This window comes from Sturnira hondurensis, unplaced genomic scaffold (genome assembly GCF_014824575.4).
Source record: "Sturnira hondurensis isolate 20B ecotype Veracruz unplaced genomic scaffold, ASM1482457v3 Scaffold0022215, whole genome shotgun sequence".
In the NCBI taxonomy this organism is placed as follows: domain Eukaryota; kingdom Metazoa; phylum Chordata; class Mammalia; order Chiroptera; family Phyllostomidae; genus Sturnira; species Sturnira hondurensis.
Window position 1 is genome coordinate 2,024,390 of NW_028094846.1, and position 19,231 is coordinate 2,043,620.

The following is a 19,231-nucleotide window of genomic DNA, read 5'->3' on the forward strand; positions in this document are numbered from 1 at the left end:
TGTCTCCCCTCCCCACCTGCTTTTGTTTCTTCTGAATCATCAGACTTCTCTGTCGATGGCAGCGACACGGGAAAGGGATCACTTTCATAGGACGAGCTCACAGGGTTGAGGAGAAGGAGGCGGGTATGGGGGTGCAGGGTGAGCCCCTCGAAAGGGTCATGTGGCCTTCCATCCTTGGTCCCCAGGAGAGCACAGTGGAGAGAGAAGAGCACTGGGTAAGAGGTCTCAGGGGGACCAGCAGTCTCGTTAATGGGGCTGGGACTGTGCGGACATCCCTGGGATCCAGAGTGGGTCATGGGGGTGAGGAGGTAACCTCAGTCTCCTGATGTTCTGGGTCCCTGTCCCAGAAATAGACCTCACTCCTTAGAGTTGTTAATAATTTAAATTAGATAATACACAGACTATAACTTTGTGTGGAATCTAAAAATGCTGCACTCGTAGCAACAGAGTGGAGTGGGGGTGACCCGTGGTTAGAGGGGTGAAGAGAAAGGGGAGATGTTTGTCAAAGGGGAGAAGTTACTCATCAAGTAATTCCTGGGGATCGAATGTACAGCACGGCCATGATAGTTAGCAGCATGCTTTAGAGTCTTCAAAGTTGCTAACAAAGCAAAAAAAAGAAATGGTAATTATGTGACCTGACAGAGGTGCTAATTAATGCTATGGCGGTAATTAACTTGCAGTCTACAAATGTGTCGAATATCACATAGTCCGCCTTAAACTCATCCAGCGTATTGTCAATTATATATCAATAAAGTGGAAAAGAACCAGATGCACAAAGAGGGATGAAAATTTGAGAATTAAAAAGGGGAAGTATGTAAATGGAGAAAGAATAGATAGGCAACTAGGAAGTAAGAGGAGGAAACAAGAAAAGGAAATTAAAAAAACAGGAAGTTTTTTTATGTCCTGAGTCACATGGACATATAGCTGCAAGAGAGTCTGAGAAGGCGAGTTAGTTTAACTGTTCTCATTTCCAACCTAAACAGAATTGGAATACATTGGAATTTTGTTGAAGAGGAACAAGGGGGAATGGATATTGAGTAAGCAACCTTCACACCTTCCACTCTGTCTTAATTTTTATTGTGTAATAGCCAGTTAACTGATAGGGTGAGTTCCCTCCTCATTTTTTGCCTTCAAAATGGTCCTAGTGATTTTGATCTTTTATTCCTCTGTATAAATGTTTGTATTAACTTACCAAGTTTGGCCAAAAATTCTGTCGGAATTTTGATTGGGACTGCATTGACTATGCAGATTGATTTAGGGGAGAATTAGTTATCTCTAATGTGTTGAATTTTCCCATATTAATAAAACCAAAATTGCCCTCCACATATGGCACGTCACTCGATTTATCCAGTCTTCCTTTTTGCCATTAAATTCGGCTTTATAATTATATCCAAACTATCCTGCTGATGCTTTACTTTTAAAGATCCTATAACTTTGAACTATTTTTTGGAAGAATTATTTTTAATATAGGGATGCTTTAAAGAAAAGCATTTAAAATATCTCTAAGTCATGTCATTTTCTCTCCTGGGTTTTATGTGTAGAAAATTATGTCATGAGTAAATAATGAAAGTTTTTCATAATGCAAGTTGTTTCTTACTTCCCAAACCCTCTCTGTCTTTTCTGGTCTTACTGCACAAAGACCTGGGCTACTTGTATTTGTGGCAAAAATGGATTTTTGTCTCGCTCCTGCCTTTAATGAGAGCACTTCTAGAATTTCACAACTTAGCGCTACGCGTGCCATAAAGTTTTGGTGGATTCTCTCTATTTTGTTTTTTAAAAGAAGACAGTTCCCTTCTGTTTCTAATTTTAATTTGCTGAGAATTTTTTAAGATTAAAAACTGTGTGAATTCCCTCAAATATTTTTTGTTTCTATTTAAAATGTCAACAGAATCTGTTACTATGAAGAATGGTGTAAGTAGAGTCTGGAAATGTTAGACAGTCCTGTGTCCCCAGGGTTCGATTTAGTTACAATGTATTTTTTAGCGACTTAATTAACATAGTTTTGGTGCAACGTTGTGGACAAGCCCAATTAGAAGGGATAAGAGGGAGTGGAGACAGTGAGGATAGAAAAATTTCACGTTTGTGGTGACAATATAGTTGGAAAGAGACAGGATCAAGGGGGGATTTTTAAAAAAATTTGGAGCTATTTCAGTGCTTTTGTAGAATGTTGGAAAATACCTGGTAAAGAGAGAGAAATGGAATGATACAGGAGCGAATGAGGAAGGTTGCTAGAGTGATGGGGAGGGATTAGGGCCCACTGCCTCGATCAGTGTGGGGGTCGGCCTCAGATCAGGAGTACAGAGGGGCTGTCCGTGGCCACGTGGATTGATGAGGGGCTAGGATTAGGAAGGGGCTGTGGGCTGCCTGCCCCAAGGACCACCCACAGACCACAGACCCTAGACACGCACGGCACTCCACTGCACTTGTCGCAACTGTCGCCTGACTCTCAGAACGCCTCCAAGGCTAGCGAGACCTTGGGCTGGTTACTTCTTTTTTTAACAGCCCAAGGAGGGGTTGACCCATGTGGACCTGGGAGAGGCTGTCACTAGGGTACCAGGGCGTGGCTTTAACTCGGGACAGCTGGATACAGTGTGCTGTGTACCTGCCTAAAGAGAGAAGTTAGGGAGGGCCCCTTTGGCCTGTGGGCCCCTCTCCAGGGGTTGGAGTGGCTCGATCAGTTTAAGCTTAAGTCCTAAGCATGGCTCTGGCGCATCTCACTGGAGGAGGTGACGTCATTTATTGAACATTAATTGGGTTCTGGCTCCATGCAGATCCTGGGATAAAGGATGAGTGGGCATTGTATCTGCCCCTTCAGAACTCGGAGCCTGGTGGGGAGAGAGGTACCTCCTTCGGGAGGCAGAGTGAGAGAAGCTTCCCAGTATAGAAGTGAGTGAAGGGCAGCCTGAGCCCGGGGGCGTGGCCACAGGACTTCAGGGGTGTGGCTTCAGAAGCCCAGGGGCGTGCCTGAAGGAGTCCAGGGCGTGGCTACAGGAGTCCGGGGGCGTGGCTGCAAGACTGGGATGAACTGTGGAGGGGCCACAGCGTCTGCTGACAAATGTGGAAGGAAGTGAGGCGGGCAGGCCTCTGCTGGCTCGGCAGGGACAATGCCCAGGCCAGCAGCTTCGGGGCTAATTAAGTGAAGATGATGAGATTGATTTGTCCGCTTCCAGCCCAATAGGACTTGGTCAGCACGGAAAACCAATGCGTTTAGAATTTCTCTGCTTCCCGCCTGTGAGATGACTTCAGCATCCTCTCGCGGCCCTGCGCTCTGATGTTGGACTGCGGTGTTATTTCCACATTGTCAAATGCGTCCCTGCGGCTGGGGGGAGGGGCGGCACCAGCCCACCGCAGAGTAGGGTGGTCACCCTTGGGGAGGTGGGGACATTGAAGGGGTGGTGGGAGATGGCTTGGTTGGGTCTGTTTTTGTAGGTCATTCTGGCAGTGCCTGGGTGGGTGGGTGGGAAGGGGTGAGGCAGGCTGGGGGCCCAGCAGGGCGGCAGTCAGGGAGAGGAACTGACCTGGCCCAGGAGCAGCTGATGGGACCCGGCATCCGATTTCACCCTTGGCAGATTCGCAGCAGAAACATGAGGTGTCAGCCATTTTGTTATGAGGGTCAGCCTGTGAACTCAGCAGTTTACTGTTTGTTGAATTCAAGCAGTTTATCGGCAAACTCTGCTTCCTCATTTAATCTCTACAGTACTCACTGTTGCCACTGAATGGCAACAGTGTGTTAACCCCCACGCACGTGGTCTTGGGGTTGCAATGGCCACGTAGACCTTCTGCAAGGATCCTCAGCCTCATCTGGGCAGGTGGGGACAGATTACTGAACTGGAATGACATCGGTGCCGGGGCGACACACCTCGTTGCAGGCAGCATGCTATCCGGCCGAGGGGTGGGTGAAGGTCAGCCCTGCAGAGGATCCAGAGAAGTTCAGGGTCTTGAAGGACGAGTAGCAGCTGCTTGAAGGTGGGATGGGCAAGAGGGGGATGTCAGACGGAGGGAACAGCGTGGATAAAGGCCCTGAGGTCAGCGGCATGTAACGCGTTCAGAGGCCTGTGGCTTAAAGGTCAGACTCTGAGCCAAACAGCTGGGGTTTAGATTCTGGACATTTCAGTCCCAGGCTGCAGGCGACTGACTTCATGTCCTGTGCCTCTGTTCCCTCATCTTACCTCGTTATTCCTAGTGATACCCACCTCCAAGGGGGGTGGTGAGGGTCAGCGACGCCCGCACCTCCCCAAGAGCAGTGCCCAGCACACGGCGAATTCTCGACAAAGACAGTTATCACGTGGGGTGGGGAGAACAGAGCAGTTGTTACTGTTTTACCTGAAGAATATTTGTGGGTGTCAAGTAATGCACAGGAGAGGGCTCCTAGCACCGGGCACGGCGTCAGGAAAAATATAGGTGTAGAATTATTGCTGTGGACTCGTGTGGGGGCTGATGTTCCTCTCACATCCATGTTTCTCTTGCTCCCTCCCTTCCCTCTCTAAAAAGAAATAAATAAAACCTTTGAAAAAAACCAGTGTATGTTGTTGTCCTGTGCCACTCATACCTGTTGTAGTTTATAAGTAATGTAATATTTTTAAAGGAAAAAGCCTTTTTGGGGTGCCTTGTACCCCACGTTTAGATTAGGGGGTCCTGCATTCTTTCTCTGTGTTGGCAACCCAAGTGACACAGCCAGCGCCCCGCCCCCTCCCTGCCCCTCAGGGTTGCTTCTCAGCCAGGCTCACTCCTCGTCTGCTTTGGTAAAAGCCTCAAGTAGATTTTCTGTCTATAAAAGAGAAAGCTCTGAGATTACATGGTGACAGGTGGCCTCTTCCTAGGAGGCCAGCTCTGGCTCACTCCCTGCTGCCTGCCAGCCCACAGGGCCCCACCCCTCTCCAGAGCCCTTGTCCACAGGGGCTGGAGGCGCTGCGAAGGCGTGGGCAGGCTAAACTCCTGGGAGCTTGAGCACACCACTCAAAGTGACAGGGGAGCCATCAGAGGCTGAGGTGACTGAGGTAGGAGGGAAAGCAAGGCGTGCTGACTCACTCACGTGGGGGGTTTTCAGCCTGGCTCCTCAGAACCCTCTCTGGGGATGTGAACAGGGCTTGTGAACTCAGGGTGCGGGGGCAGAGAGGGCTCCTGTGGTTCTGTGGGAAGCACAGGGCTCTGTGTCTCGGACACTCCTGAGGGCACTGTGACTCAGCAATCAGACCAACCCCAAGGGCCAAACCCCTGGCACAGCCAGGCTGAGGGTGCAGCCAGTTCATCCGGAGATCCTCTGGCCCCTGGGCAAGGTCCTCCTGCTGTGGAGGTTGGTGCCCTTGGCCACGGGACCCACCCGCCGCATCCTATCACCAGCCAGTGGCTGGCTGGGCTTTGGTCCCTCCCATGGGCCCGTTGGCAGGTCACTGGCACAGTTACAAGTCCTCTCGTAAGTGGACTAGTCTGTGTTCTGACTCTTTACATCAGCCCTGTTCAGTGTGAGTCTGACCCTGAGATGTGGACCTGCTCTTTCGGTACCGACAAGTTCAGGACAGACACGAAGACACGGAGGACTCCCAGTCGGGGGGGGAGAGACGTCGATATGGAAGGGTCACGGCTGTCAGCACACAAATTAAATCTGGGGAGGAGGCGTCTTCGGTGAAAACTCACAGGGGTGTCGAACCCACGGCCCGCAGGCCTCATGCAGCCCAGGAGGGCTGTGAACACCGCCCAACACAACATTGTAAATGTCCTCGAAACATTTCGAGATGCTTTTGTGATTATGTGTCGCACCGTATTTGAGGTGTGGCCCCAGACCGCTGTTCATCTTCCAGCGCAGCCCAGAGACACCGAAAGGTTGGCCGCCCCTGGGAGGAGTTGCCGTGGTCCACGGCAATGGCCCAAGCCAAACAGGAGGGGCAGCAGAGAAGCGGTGGGGTGGCCCCTGAGGCCGTTAAGGGAAGTCGTGTATGAGGCTGTGTGTGCCCTGGGGGGTACTTCCGTGGTGCCCGAAAAGCGCTCTTCCAGGCACCGTAGAAAGCCTGGTTCTGGCGCGTTCTGTGTGATTGCAGCAGCGTACCTGAACACGCTCGTGGGCTTGTCCAGGGCACTGACGTGTCGTGAGTGGTGAGCACAGATGTTGGCCAGGCGCCACCCTGATGGTAGGTGGGACAGACCCACAGGAGAGAATTCCGAGTGGACAACAGGATGACCGGTGACAAGACACAGCCTTTTTGTACGGAATTATTCTTTACGGGGAAGTATTGGCCCCTGGACCAGAAAATCCCAGGCCCCCAAAGCCACGTTCACAGGCGGGCAGAGAGCTGTGTCATGCAGAACTCGCCGGGTCCTGGCGCCCACGTGGCTGTTTCATTTTCTCTCCGAGAGTTCTCATTCATCTTCCCAGGCTTCTGCTCCTTCTTAGGGACACAGGAGAAGAGAATAAATCATTTACTTTCAAATTGATTTTTACTTTGAACAGTTTTTAGATGGACCTTTTCAAACCGGAGGACCTGAGTCCCAGGATGACGAATGTGCACCCAGGGAGGGGAGAGGCACTCTGTGTCCGTCCTACCAGTCAGAGGGGCTGATTCCGTTGGCCCAGCTCCACGGGCACAGCCAGACCCAGGGCAGGAGGTGAAGGGGCAGGGTCATTGGCTCTGGGACGAGGGCAGGTTACCTGGCAGTGCTCCCCCCTCCATACATTGCTCATCGGGGGGGAAATGCTGGGTCAGTGGGAGAAGGCGTCCCCAGGGTTATGTTCTGCACCTGAAAAGTGGAGGCGCGCACTGTTGGGAGGGTACACGAGAGCGTGCAGGTGACAACGCTTGGTAAGTGACGAAGGGCAGCGAATCCGAAAGGGTGCACTCGACCCGTATCTGGTCTTGTCCACCCTGAGTAGGTTTCCTCATCCCCAAGCTGGGCATGAGATTTCGGCGGACATGAGGCTGGTTTTGTTTACATGGTTGTTTTAAATTTTCTGCCAAGTGGACGTTGAAGGGAATCCGATGGCCTTTCCAGCCACAGGAGGCGGACGGAACGCAACTGCCCCCCCCCCACCCCCAGCCCTGCACACACAGCGGTCTGGGCGAGGACTGATGAAAACCGGGGTCCCGATAACCCCGTTTTCTCCCTGCACCCAGCCCGGTCGAGTCACCGAGGGCTCTGCAGCCCACCCCACTCATTTAACTGTCATGACCCTTTACTTACGGGCTCCCAAAGGTGATTACGGTCTCTTCCCTAATGAAACGAGAGGCCTAACCGAGTTAGCCCGTCAGCAGCCCCCGGCGAGGCCTGGCAGACGTCTCTAAGGGCGTGTACACAGGACGACAGTGAGGCTGGGCCCTTTCTGCACCCTGCTGCACTGGGCAGTGATCAGAGCGTGGATGACACCCTCAGTGTCACGATGGCGTTAGCACCACGTATGGGTCTGCCTCCCAGAGACCCACCTGGGTCTAGTCAGTGGCCACATGCAGGGGGATGCAGCTCGGCAGCCCCTTCCTCGGGCTCCCCTGGGACAGGCACGCAGGCAGCTGGGACACTGGGCAGCTGGTGGGACGAAAGTCCCTTTTACGAAGGGAAGGTCCTGAAGGGGCCACCGATCGGGAGGCAACTTCCTAGAAGGGCTGGAGAAGCAGGCAAACTCCCAGCCCGGAGCCAGGAGTGGCGGCACTGGGTGGTGGGGTCGTACGTGGGTGCCGGGCAGGGACATAGCAGAAGGAAAGGCCAGTGCCGGGGGGGCTCCAGAGGGGACTGTGGAGTGCCTCCAGGGTTTGTCTCCCAATTCACCGCCTTCCAGTGACGCCGGTGTCCTTCCAGAGTCCCCGACACAGAGACAGCCACGTCCTGACTGTGGGCGGCACCAACTCGGTCGCACTGACTCTGGGCAGCCAGCCCTCCCCCCCCAGCGCGTTCTGTCTCCCAGACGGGCTGCCACAGTCTTGATGCCCATACTGTGTTGACAGTTGTTGGAGTTCTTCTGAGAAGGTTACTGCATATAGATAAGGACACTGAGGCTCCGGATGGCCGCAGACCCAGAGCCCACTTCCACACGGTGCAGGGGAAAGGCCTGTCACGTGCCTCTGCGCCCCACAAGGTCCCCTTGCAGATGCTCGGTGTCTGCAAGGTGGGAATTGCTGAGCGCCCGTCACCTGGTGTCTCAGACATAGCTTCGCTCCCTTCCAGTCCGTTCAGCTGGCCTGCGAGCCCTGGACAGCTGGTGGTGAACGTGATTCTGGAACGCCCCCGAGGAGGGCGTTTTCTTGGTAACTTCAGCTTCCTGCAGCTCCCAGGGACCTCTGAAGACTCGCCTATGACCCCTGCTGGGGTCGAAGCCACCTCCTCGCAAGATGAGGACCGTCTGGAGCCAGAGGGAACCACACAGCTTGAATCCCTCGGCGAACCTCCCTCTGGGGTGCAGGAGGTTCCGAAGGGGGTCCTTCCCTCTCTGAGGCTGGTTGCCTAAGAGAAAACACCTGGGATCAGGAGGCCGGCCCTTCCTAAATATTTATTCCGACTGCTGGCCGCAGCCTGCTCCTGGGAAGGGGGCCGCCGCAGGACGTCGTCCGGGCCCCTCTGGAGGCAACGCATTCCTCCCTCTGCCGACAGCCTGGAGACGCTACAGCGTGGCAGCCACTCGGCCGGCTGCTGGGTGTCTGATTGAGAAAGGAACGAGACTCAGGCTCTGCCCTCGGGAACCTCGGTGTAGCCCAGGAGGTGCAGGTCTCCAAGGCAGTCTCCGGAGCTGGAAGGAGGCGCAGGCGGAATGAGAACACAGGACAGGAGGGGAACATCCTTGACAATGGGGGCGCAGCGCGGCCTTCTCGGGGAAGGGTGCGGTTCAGCTGGGCCTGAGGGTAGCTTCACTTTGGGGGTCCGGAGGCAGGGTGCAGAGGGTCTGCAGGGCTCTCCTGAAGGCCCGTCAGGGGGGCCCACTCCTCAAGGCCACCTGCGGGGTCACCTCAGAAAGCTCGCCGACCTCCTGCCAGCCCGCCTGGTCCCCGTCCCTGCCGACTGGAGCAGTGATGGTCTGGGGGCCGATGCTCACAGTCACGGTCGTGAAACGCCACAGGCTCAGGGCTCCACTTTCTTCTCTGTTCTGCTCCACCTCACACAGCCGAGGGAGTCCCGTTTCCTCTCTTCCCGCGAGCCCTGTCCCGTGTCAGAGGTGCTGTCCCCACAGACTGAGGACAACCCCCCTGCTGCTGGACTTGTCCCCTGCCGACTCCTCATCTCGGTTCCTTTGCTAAATCCACCTTTCTCCTCTTGACAGGCAGACTGCTTACACCCATCCACCTCAGGGCCCCTCCACCCCCTCTCTGTTTTTCCAGAAACGCCAACATCGTCTAGAACTGCCGCATCTTAGTCACCTGCCCGTACCCGAACCTGGGTCCCATCAGCTCCCTGGCGGCAGGAACCCTGGGTCTCTGCAGCACCTGGGCCTGCAGTCAGGGCTCACCGGGCGTTTGGGGGGTCAGGACGTGCAGGCAGGGTCCCCTCTGTGCCTCTGTGGGGCCTTCGGAGAATTCTAGAATGAGGGGTTGAACAGGAGGACTTGGCACATTTTTCTGAACGCTGTCATATTTAAATTGTGTCACTGCCCTGGCCACATTCTGGCCAGTGGCGGTTGGGGAACAGGCTCAGAGGTGGGGTGGGCAGGGGCCAGCAGTCAATGGTGTCCTGGAGACCTGGGGCCGGGAGACCACTGGGGCAAGACGCCACCCTGAGCCCCTGCGCCGCGGTCCTCAGAACGATGGACTAGATGGGTGACCCTCACCAAGTGTGGGCCTCAGATCAGCAGCGTCATCATAACCTGGGAACTTGCTGGAGACCCTCAGGCCCTAGACTGCTGGGCCAGACCCTCCAGGGTGGGGCTCAGCTGTCCACTGTCCGGGTAACCCGCACACGTGCTCAAGTCTGAAAACCTGCGGCGGACCAGCTTGGCGCTTCCTCCACGGCTCTGTGCAGGCAGCACTCGTTGGGGGAGCCGAGTCAGGAGGAGAGTCTCCGGACCCCAGCTCCGGAGTTCTGACGCAGAGCGGCCTGGAGGTCTGGGGGTTTGCCCAGGACTCAGAACGGGTCTGAGGGTGGGGGTTCAGTGCAACAAGCCTGAGTGGGGGTGGGGGGCAGTCCCTGGATTCTCATTGGCTCAGAGCTGTGGGAACAATGAGTGGCAGGGGAGGCGGGGCCTGGGAGGTAGGTGCGCACCCCTCCTGATTGGCTAGGAGAGGAAAACGTCTCCACCTCACTTTGCACTTTGCATGGTGAGACGGGACTCTTCGAGGCAGAGGCTCTGCACCTGGAGTGGGGACAGTCTTGTCCCAAAGCAGCCCAGAGCTGGCGGGGGTGGGGGGAGGACATAGCACTTCCGCCCCTTTAAGCACCCTTGTAATTTGCATTAAAAATAGAAAGAAGCTCGTGAATAATTTGTGAGTCATGAGCAAGCCCCTTCAAACTACAGCCGTGAATAAAACATCCCGCTATGCCTCCTTGGAGGACACCGGCCTTGGATGTGTCACTGATGGCCCTCTGCCCTGAGTCCCAGGCTCCCGAGTCGTTTCTGTACGTTCCAGCCTTCCCGGGGGTGGCAGGCTTGCCATGGCCTGCGGGCCAACTTGCTTGCAGGTGAACGTGCCTCCCGGCCTCAGACTGTTCCTCAGAGGCCTCAGGTCCCTCTATTATGGGAAGCGTCATTCCCCAGCGTGGGGCCCTGTGCCCACAGGGCAGGGTTCTAAGTGGAACTCAGGAACGGAAGGAGACACACTGTGGGGAGGCCACAGAGAGGACACGCAGGAGCGCATTCCCTGACGCGGCGAGTGGAAGGGGCGGGGTGGACCAGATGGCTGGCTGACGGTGACAACGGGGCCACCCATGTTCCCCAGGGAGGTTTAAGTTACTTTGGCTGGTTCCTTTTTTTCCCTTTTATTTCTGAAGATAGGGCCACTCTGAGAGAGGGGTCTCAGAGTGACGGGAAAGGTCCGTCGGCAGGTGTGCTCGCCTGTGCCCGTGCACTGGTGGGGCGTGGACACAGCTCTGAGTTGGGAACTCTAAACAACACGCCCCCCCAATAAAAAAGAACCTCCCTTCCTGGCCCAGGACTGTGCCTGCAGTCCCCACCATCAGAGCCACTTCTGCGGGTTAAGGTGTCATCTGCAGACCCTGCTGAGACGTAAACGTGGCCTCGAGGGGAACACTCAGCTCTCGCCACCTGCGGACCGAACCGGCACCTATCAGAGAGGAGGACCGAGAGATGGGGCACACAGGGACCTTCTGACTGTGGGAAGAGGCTTGGGGTACGCACGCGGGCAGGGGAGGCGGGGCCCCTGGCGGGGTGTGTGTGTGGAACAGCACTCACTGGCCCTCCGAGGCACTCCGGTGTGGGTCCCGGCAGCAAAACAGCCATGCACTCACAGGTGGCCTAGGCCGTGTGTGTGGCGGTGTGTCCCGGTCACAGCGTTCCGTGCATGCGTCTGATACGGAACGCGCTCGGGCCCATGGAGAATGCAGTGCAGCTCTGTGGAGGGTGCTGGCTTGTCTACGGCCTCGTGTGTATGCACACACATTCACACACCCACACACACTCACTCACACTCAGAGGGGAGACACACAGTCCCTGTTCCCCACCCAGAAGGGGAGGGTGGGAGGGGCAGGGTTTGGGAGCCACGGCCGGGCCACTCGAGGTGCCTGAAGTCCAGGCTGGCCGGCTCCTCACCCCTGGGCAGCCACACTCAGCGGGCTGGGGATGGACCTGAGGCCTGGATGGGCCCAGTCTCTGCACCGAGAGAGAGACAGCAGGCACCACCCCTTCTTCAGCCCAGCCCCCCCGCGAGCCAATTGCCAGCCCAGCCGGCCCCCAGCGTGCCGCAGGCATGTGGTGGGTGGGACCGACCGGCCATCGGATGGGCGTGTGGTGGGGAGACAGGCAGGACGGCCCTCGGGTAATGGGCTGTCCGGGGCTCCGTGTCGGCGCCGCCTGTCTCCATTTACTCCTTCCCCCAGTCTCTGCCACGTGGGTCTGCCGGCTGGGGCGCCGTGTCCTTCTGGGTGACCAGAACCTGGACGTGACAGTGACCAAAGGGTGCCATCCTTCAAAGCAGGTATTTGGGGAGTGCCCACTGCTTCACGAAGGAGGAAAAGGCAGATTCCCGTTGACTGCAGAAACTCTGAGTCTGAGTTTCCAGCCCTCCGCCCTCTCCCGGCGAATGCCCGCCTCCTTTTCTGAGGGACCTGCCCACAGGCCTTTGCCTCTGGTTGGCTCTGCGAGTGGCTCTAGGGCAGGTGTTTTACATCAGCTTCAGGAGACAGTTGCTGACTCTTTAGTCCCTGATGTACACCGTGTGCATATGTGTGCCTATGCAAGTGTGCATGTGTGTGCACATGGGTGCAGTGTGCTCATTGTGTGTGCATGTATGCACGTGAGTGTGCACCCTGTGCACTCCAGAGTGGGGGTCCAGCCTCAGCCCCTCTTCATCCCAGATGCACAGGCAGGGTTCCTCCATCTGTCCTGCTTAATTAGAAGTCATAGCTTTCTGTAGTTCTGGTGTGCCAGGGCATGAAGTGGGAAATAATTTAATTGGCTGTCTTGCTTTCAAAGCCCAGTTTAATGAAATCGTTCGTAGCCTGAAGTGCATGTATTATTTTTCTCGTTATTTTTCCAATTAACATTTCACTGGCTCACGCCTGGGTGGCATATTCTAACTGGTTTGAAGGGTGGGAGTGTCAGGCCACTGGGGCGACGATACTCCACACCCCACTCCCCCACCCCCTGCCCCTGGGCCTGTGTTTGGGTGGGCGTGGCTCTGTCTTCCTGGCGCCTTTCCTGTGATGAGCTCCAATTTGGACGGCCCGCTGCCCTGTGACTTCCCCCATCCTCCCCGAGTCCTGGGCCAGAGAGGCACTGGAAAGAGAGGGGACTCAGGGAGCAGTTACCAGGACCTGGGCCTCCCCGTGCTGCGCTCCCAAAGCCCCCTGAGAGCAGGTGGCCCTGCGAGCAGACACTCCCTCAGCCTGACGCACAGTAGGCGCACAAACACCCACTGAAAGGCGGAGCATGCGGAGGGATCTCACGGGCCCCTCCTCTGTTTCCCCGAGGAGAAAACAGCGGGGCCGGGGCTGGATGAGACCAGCCTGGGTCCACAGCGGACTCCGGGGCCTGCCGCAGCCCGCTGCAGCAAGCGTGGTCACGAGGTGAGGCGAGGGACTTAAAAAATGGAGAGGACCATAAGCTCTGCTGGCAAAATGGCGAATTTATTCAAGGAACAGCTGTCTTATATACAAACTGTTAATGCCTAAAGCAAGACTGCAGGGAACTAGAAACAATGTTGTTTTTCAAAGTTCGTGCACTCCCTTAAGCTATCAAAAGGTCAAGAAGTTCTCATAACCATCTGGGAACATGACACCTGCGCCAGGGTCTTGTTGTGTCCTTCAAGGCTGGGAACTAGAAGGTTAGGAAAGTGTCAAGGTACTCGCCGGCTCCAGGGACCAGAAACCAAGTTCATCCACCATTCTCACAGTGGAGAACTCTGTCCTTGGTCCCCTTATGGCCTGGCGGGCCCCCACAGGGGCCCAGCAGCAAGTTTACATGGGTGTCTGCACAAACCTGAGTGGGTGCCGCCATAAATCGTGCACCAGGGCCTCGATGGACTCACCCTCATCCTGGGGCTGCCTGGGGCGAAGCATCCGCCCTCCTCCTCCCTGTGTCCTTGCTGACATGCAGGGCCTCAGCAGCCCTTCCCCGAACTGTCTCAACCTTCCCACGCCTGGGGGTCCCCTGCCCTTGTGACTCTGAGGTCTACTCCCCTGCTCTTGGGCGTCCCTGACCCAGCACACTGGGCTGTTTCGGCGACCACGCCACATTGTCTGGGTTAGCAGGGAGCGCAGGAGTGGAGGCTGTGGGGAGACCCCTGTGTGGGGCTGTGCAGCCTGCCACCCGGAGTCCTGGCTCACGTGCCTTCTGCTGAGATGGGCCAGGAGGTTCTCTTCGGGACCCCTCCCCAGTTGGGCAAAATACCTGTCCCCTCAGGGAGCCTGTGGTGGAGGCCTGCCTGGGGAGAGGCGCAGCATGGGGTGTGGGCACTGGGAGGGGCTGGGGGAGCAGCTGCGCGGCAGGCAGGCTGTGTGGCAATCCTGATGGGGCTGCATTGAGCAGAGCGGACAGGGAGAGGGCCCAGAACCAAGACGGCGCCAGGGTGGTGGGACAGCCGGGGGTTGGGGGCCCAGCACAGGAAGAGGCATTTCCTCCTTTAACGTGCTCCCATGTGACCAGATCTGTGCTGCTGCCTTGGAACATGGTGTCCCCGCTGAGATCCGGGGCATTGGGACCTCTGCAGGGACAGACAGGCCATGGAGCGCCACTGAAAGTGGGGCAAGCGAGAGAGATCTGTATCTCTTGATCTATCATCTATATATCCATCCATCCATCACCTATCCACCTATCCATCACCTATTCACCCATCCATCACCTATCCACCTATCCATCACCTATCCATCCATCCATCATCTATCCATTCATCTATCATCTATCCATCCATCCATCACCTATCCATCCACCCATCACCTATCTATCCATCCATCACCTATCCATCACCTATCCATCTATCCACCTATCCATCACCTATTCACCCATCCATCCATCACCTATCTATCCATCTATCATCTGTCCACCTATCCATCACGTATCCATCCATCTGTCCATCATCTATCCATCCATCCATCCATCACCTATCCATCCATCTATCATCTATTTATCCATCCATCTGTATTAGTTTTCCCCTCTGTATCTTGCCTGAACCCACACCAGGAGAAGCACAGCAGTCCCTGGCTGGCTTCCTCAGTCGTCCTCAACTAGGCAAATGGGGCTGGGATTTGGTGTCTGGCCGAGGTCCGAAGCTCAGCCTCCCTTTCCCTCCAAAAGGTCTCCTGGAGTTCCAGCCACAAAGGCTGCCCCAAGCCGACTTCTGCAGGACCCTGCAGCATTCCCCGAGGTTCTCCTGCCTGCCAGGGTCCAGGCCTCTCCAGCGTGGTGTCAGGGCCAAAGCCCTCCCTACCCCTGAGGCCAGGCCCCCGGGCAGGCAGACTGGGTTTCCCGGGGGCGGCTTTGGGCCTCCAAGCAGAGGGATGGGGCTTGAGGGCCGGGTGCATGCTAGGCCCTGTGGGGCTGCGGATGAGACCAGACCTTACACTTAGGCAGCACCTCAGACTTTTGGGGGGGCATCTACATGCCTAGACATCACCCCACTATGTCTTCCTCACTGTGATGTGGGCTGGACTGTATCTGTGGCTCAGTTAAGAGAGGAAACCTTTGGGCCAGAGGCTCAGGAATAGAGTGATTCGCTCAAGGCCTAGTGCACCAGCTGGGTCCAGATAATCTCAAGGTGTGCCGAGGGCCTGGCGCTGGCCTCTGACCTCAGAGAACCCTGATGGGCCTCTCTCCTGCTATGGGTTGGGGGAGAAATCACTGGTGGGCGCCGAGCCTGCGGCTGCTGAGGCTGGGCTCCTCAGAGAGCTGCTTCTGCCGGTCAGGTCACGCGCAGGGGCCAGGGGGCCAGAGCCCCCAGAAACTGCCTGACAGCCATCCCTGCCCAAGGCACGGCTGTGGCTGGGAGAGCTGAGAAGGGTGCTTGGGTCTAACCAGGGGGAGAACGTTCCATGGAAGTGGAGGAACGGCATGGAGAGAGGAGATGGAGGCCTGAGTCCTCAGAGCCCCCTGGCAGATCAGTGTGACCTTGGATAGGCCACCGGATCCGACTGCTCAGACCCCTCACCTGTGAAGCGGGGGGATGCGGCAGGTCTCATGGGACTGTTGAGAACCACATGACGAAACAGGCATGTCGGTGCTGGGCCCGCTGTGACAGGCTGATCGGTGGGAGTTACTGGTATTACTAAGAAGGACAGAGAGATGAGGCCGACAGACACGAAGACACACCCCCCCCCCCCCCGGTCTTGAACAGAGATGTTTGTTCATCAGCTGCGCAGTCCCAACCCTTTGGAAACTGTAAAGCACTGGACACGTCGGAGGGACCCTCAGGAGGCCTGAGGCTTGTGATGGGATCTGTCACGAGATGAGTGGGCGCCTGCGTCCTGTGTCCTCAGAGCTGGCAACTCCCCAGCGGGGCCTCGGTCAGCAGATGTTTCAGCGGGGAAGCTGGAACCAGATGTGCCCAGGAGCCCCCGAGAAAGGAAGGGCAGTGAGACCCGGGGCAAAAATATCCGTGTGCACGGAGCTTGCCCGCCCAGCTCCCTCTCTATCTGAGGACCGTTTTGGCTTAATTATAGAGCTCGGGTGCTCCTTGCCTGTTCGATTAATTTTCCTTTCAGCCCGAGGACGGGTGCGTGTGGCGGGCCTGGGTGCGACTGTTGACATCTTTCTCTGCAGCTCAGCTGGGAGCTGGCTCCGGCAGCACTCACTGTGCCCTCGGCTCTAACAAGGGCACTCCCATGCTGGCCGGGTTCAGGAGGTCGATGTGGGCACTGCCTCCGCCCTGTGGGCCACCCCTGCAGTGAAGCAGGAGGACGGGGGCCTGGCCTCGCTCAGCAGGGACCTCAGCTTTGGGGGCTGGTGCAGCCACCTCCTCCCGGTGCTCCCGGTGCTCCCGGTGTTCCCGGGACTCCGCGGCCCGCAGGGCAGATGTGCTCGCCCACTAATCACCAGCTGGGTGCTGCAGGTGGCAGGCCATTCGCCCGCACTGCCCCCAACAGACATGCTTCAGGGACAGCCCCCCGGGGCTTACAGGGCTCTCTGCCTCGGAAAACAGTCTCCCTCTCTCACTTGGACACATCTGAGAAGCCTACTGGGAGGGCCTGTGTGGCCGTGTGGGAGCGAATGGCTGCTTCCTCCTTCGCTTCTCTTCCTTTGTGGCCTCCTGGCTGGGGCCCTGGGGGCAGCCCAGGACCTAGAAGGACAGGGACTTGGAGCCAAATGGCCCGGCTATAGCTGAAGCCCCCAGCCCCTGACGTTTTGTCTGTGTGTCCATGAGCAAGTCACTTAACCTCTCCATTGCTCCATGTGGCGCTGGTGACACAGGGGTGCTGGTGACAATGTCACTCTCCTCCAAGACTGTCGGGGGGGTGAGAAAATGCATATGGCAGCCTTTGGTGGGACGTGAGTCACAGCGCTTTTATTGTCATGCCCAGGACCGCTGCCGAGAACATGGCTATGATCTGTGAGACCCCATTCCTGGCACCGGGACAGGGAGAGTCGTACAGAGGCCCAGGGCTGGGACAGGAGAGGGGGCCTGCTGCCAGCCTCCTGGGTGCCGTGGGCCAAATCTGGTCCCCAGGGGTGAGAAACGCATGCTGCACAGGGGCAGACGGGGGGGCTCAGTCTCAAGACAGCGGTCACAGGTCACAGGGAACTTGGAACACTCTTTTGGCGCTAGGAGGGTCAGCGGTTCAGGGATGGTGACGATGTGGCTGGAGGCCAGGAGGGGACGGTGGGCTCAGGTGAGTGTGGCTGTGTCGTGCTGTGAGGTTTGGGAGACACGGGCTCTCCTCGGGGCTCAGCAGGTATGTGGCCCTCAGGGGACAAGCTGAGGGCCCCTCACAGGACCTCCATTTCCTTGGGACTGTGGGACGAAAGATCCCACAGGGGACTGTATTCAAGAATCCGTGACGTGATGAAATGCTCTCTTCCAGACCCTGTGTGTGTCTGTGTGCAGAACCCAACTGTAATCCTGAGACCATCCAACTGAAACCCAACCAAGGCACCAAACCAAACCCTTAAACTGTTTCATCAGGCCTGGAACCCCAGGGACAAAGGCCCAACAGGAGGAGGGAGGGGACCTCGGGGCGAATTCTCTCGCTGGAGAGGCTCCGCCTGGTGACATCCTGACGAAGCTGAGAAGCCACGACCTCAGGGTTGCAGAGGGAAAGGGGCGTGTTTTCTGGTAAAACAACGATAACTTTAGAGCGAGTGTCTGCCGGGCGCTGCCGCATCCTGCCGGTGGCTCCAGGCTGGAGGGGCCCAAGGGCCGAGCTGGCCACAGCAGCACTGACAGTAACCACAATGTCATTCCCACAGGGACTTTATCTTTCACAAGCACATTTTGTCATTACACAGTTTCCCAGAAGAATGGCCTGTGGGGGGGAGGGGTCGAGTCTTTTTTAAATTCCAAAGAGTGTGAATTTTCAGCGGGAACACGTCCAAGTGTGTGGCACCTTGCTTTACACACACAGGCGTGCCCTTGAAAAAGTCATTCATCAATATAACCGTGGGATTCATTCTTCCTCTAGTGGGCAAGGAGGGGGTTTGAAACAGAAGTCTTGGGTAGGATTTTATCATGTAAGTAATCCTTTCAGATTAAATTTTTTTTACTACTTCGGGTTTTTCAATATCAGGTTTTCTTAAAGTGATAGAGGAGCACCCAACTCCGTCAGAGCGAGACACTGCTGCTTCTGATGCTCGGAATGGACCACACGCCACGCGATGCTTCAGCCACGGAGCTCTCTGGGGCTACCGCCCCCGAAAACAAACCAAAACCCCACAAACCCCACAAAAGCCCAAGAAGGGACAGAGGAATCCAGATGTAACAGCTCAATTATTTCTAAATGAAGTGTCTCTGGTCTTCTGTGAGTCACTGATGTGTCATTAGTGTGCTGCTATAAATAGCTCAGCTTGCCATCAATAACTAATCTACGGGGCGAGAGGCTCACACCACGTCATTTGGAGTGGGTCTGTAACCCCTCTCAGGGAAATAAGTGCCGTCCTCTGGGACTAGAACCTGAAGGGAACTCACCTGCATTGCACTCTTAATAAATAATGGGGGGCCTCTTGCTTTCCCTGCTCCAACCTCAAGCCCCGGTGGGAGACACACCTTTGGAGCCAACCTCAGGACCGTAATACTTGCTCTGAGCCTCAGCCCGCTCACCTCTGAACTGAGCCTGGCACGTCCATCCCTGAAGTCCACGGCGACACTGAGAACGTTCTAGAATTGCTTTGCATGGGGCGAGTTGATAAGGCACCGTGTTCGCACAGCACAGTTTGCAGGACTGAGGATAAAGGGAGAGCTCTTTCTGGGGGGAGGGGTGATATTAGCTACAAGAGCCAGAAAAATCCTTATTGTACAAATTAGAAAGTCTTTTTAGAAAGTGTGCTATCGGCCTGATCAAAGGAAATCGCGTTCCTTGTTTTCACCAGCTGGCTGTCAGGCACCCAGGCCTGCCTAACTCGAGGAGCCCCGATTTCTGTCCAAGAATTCAGGAGTTAAGGCATGTGGAGCCGGCCCTCATGACGGCCCAGGAAGCGGAAGCTGAGCCGCTGTGAGACCGAGCT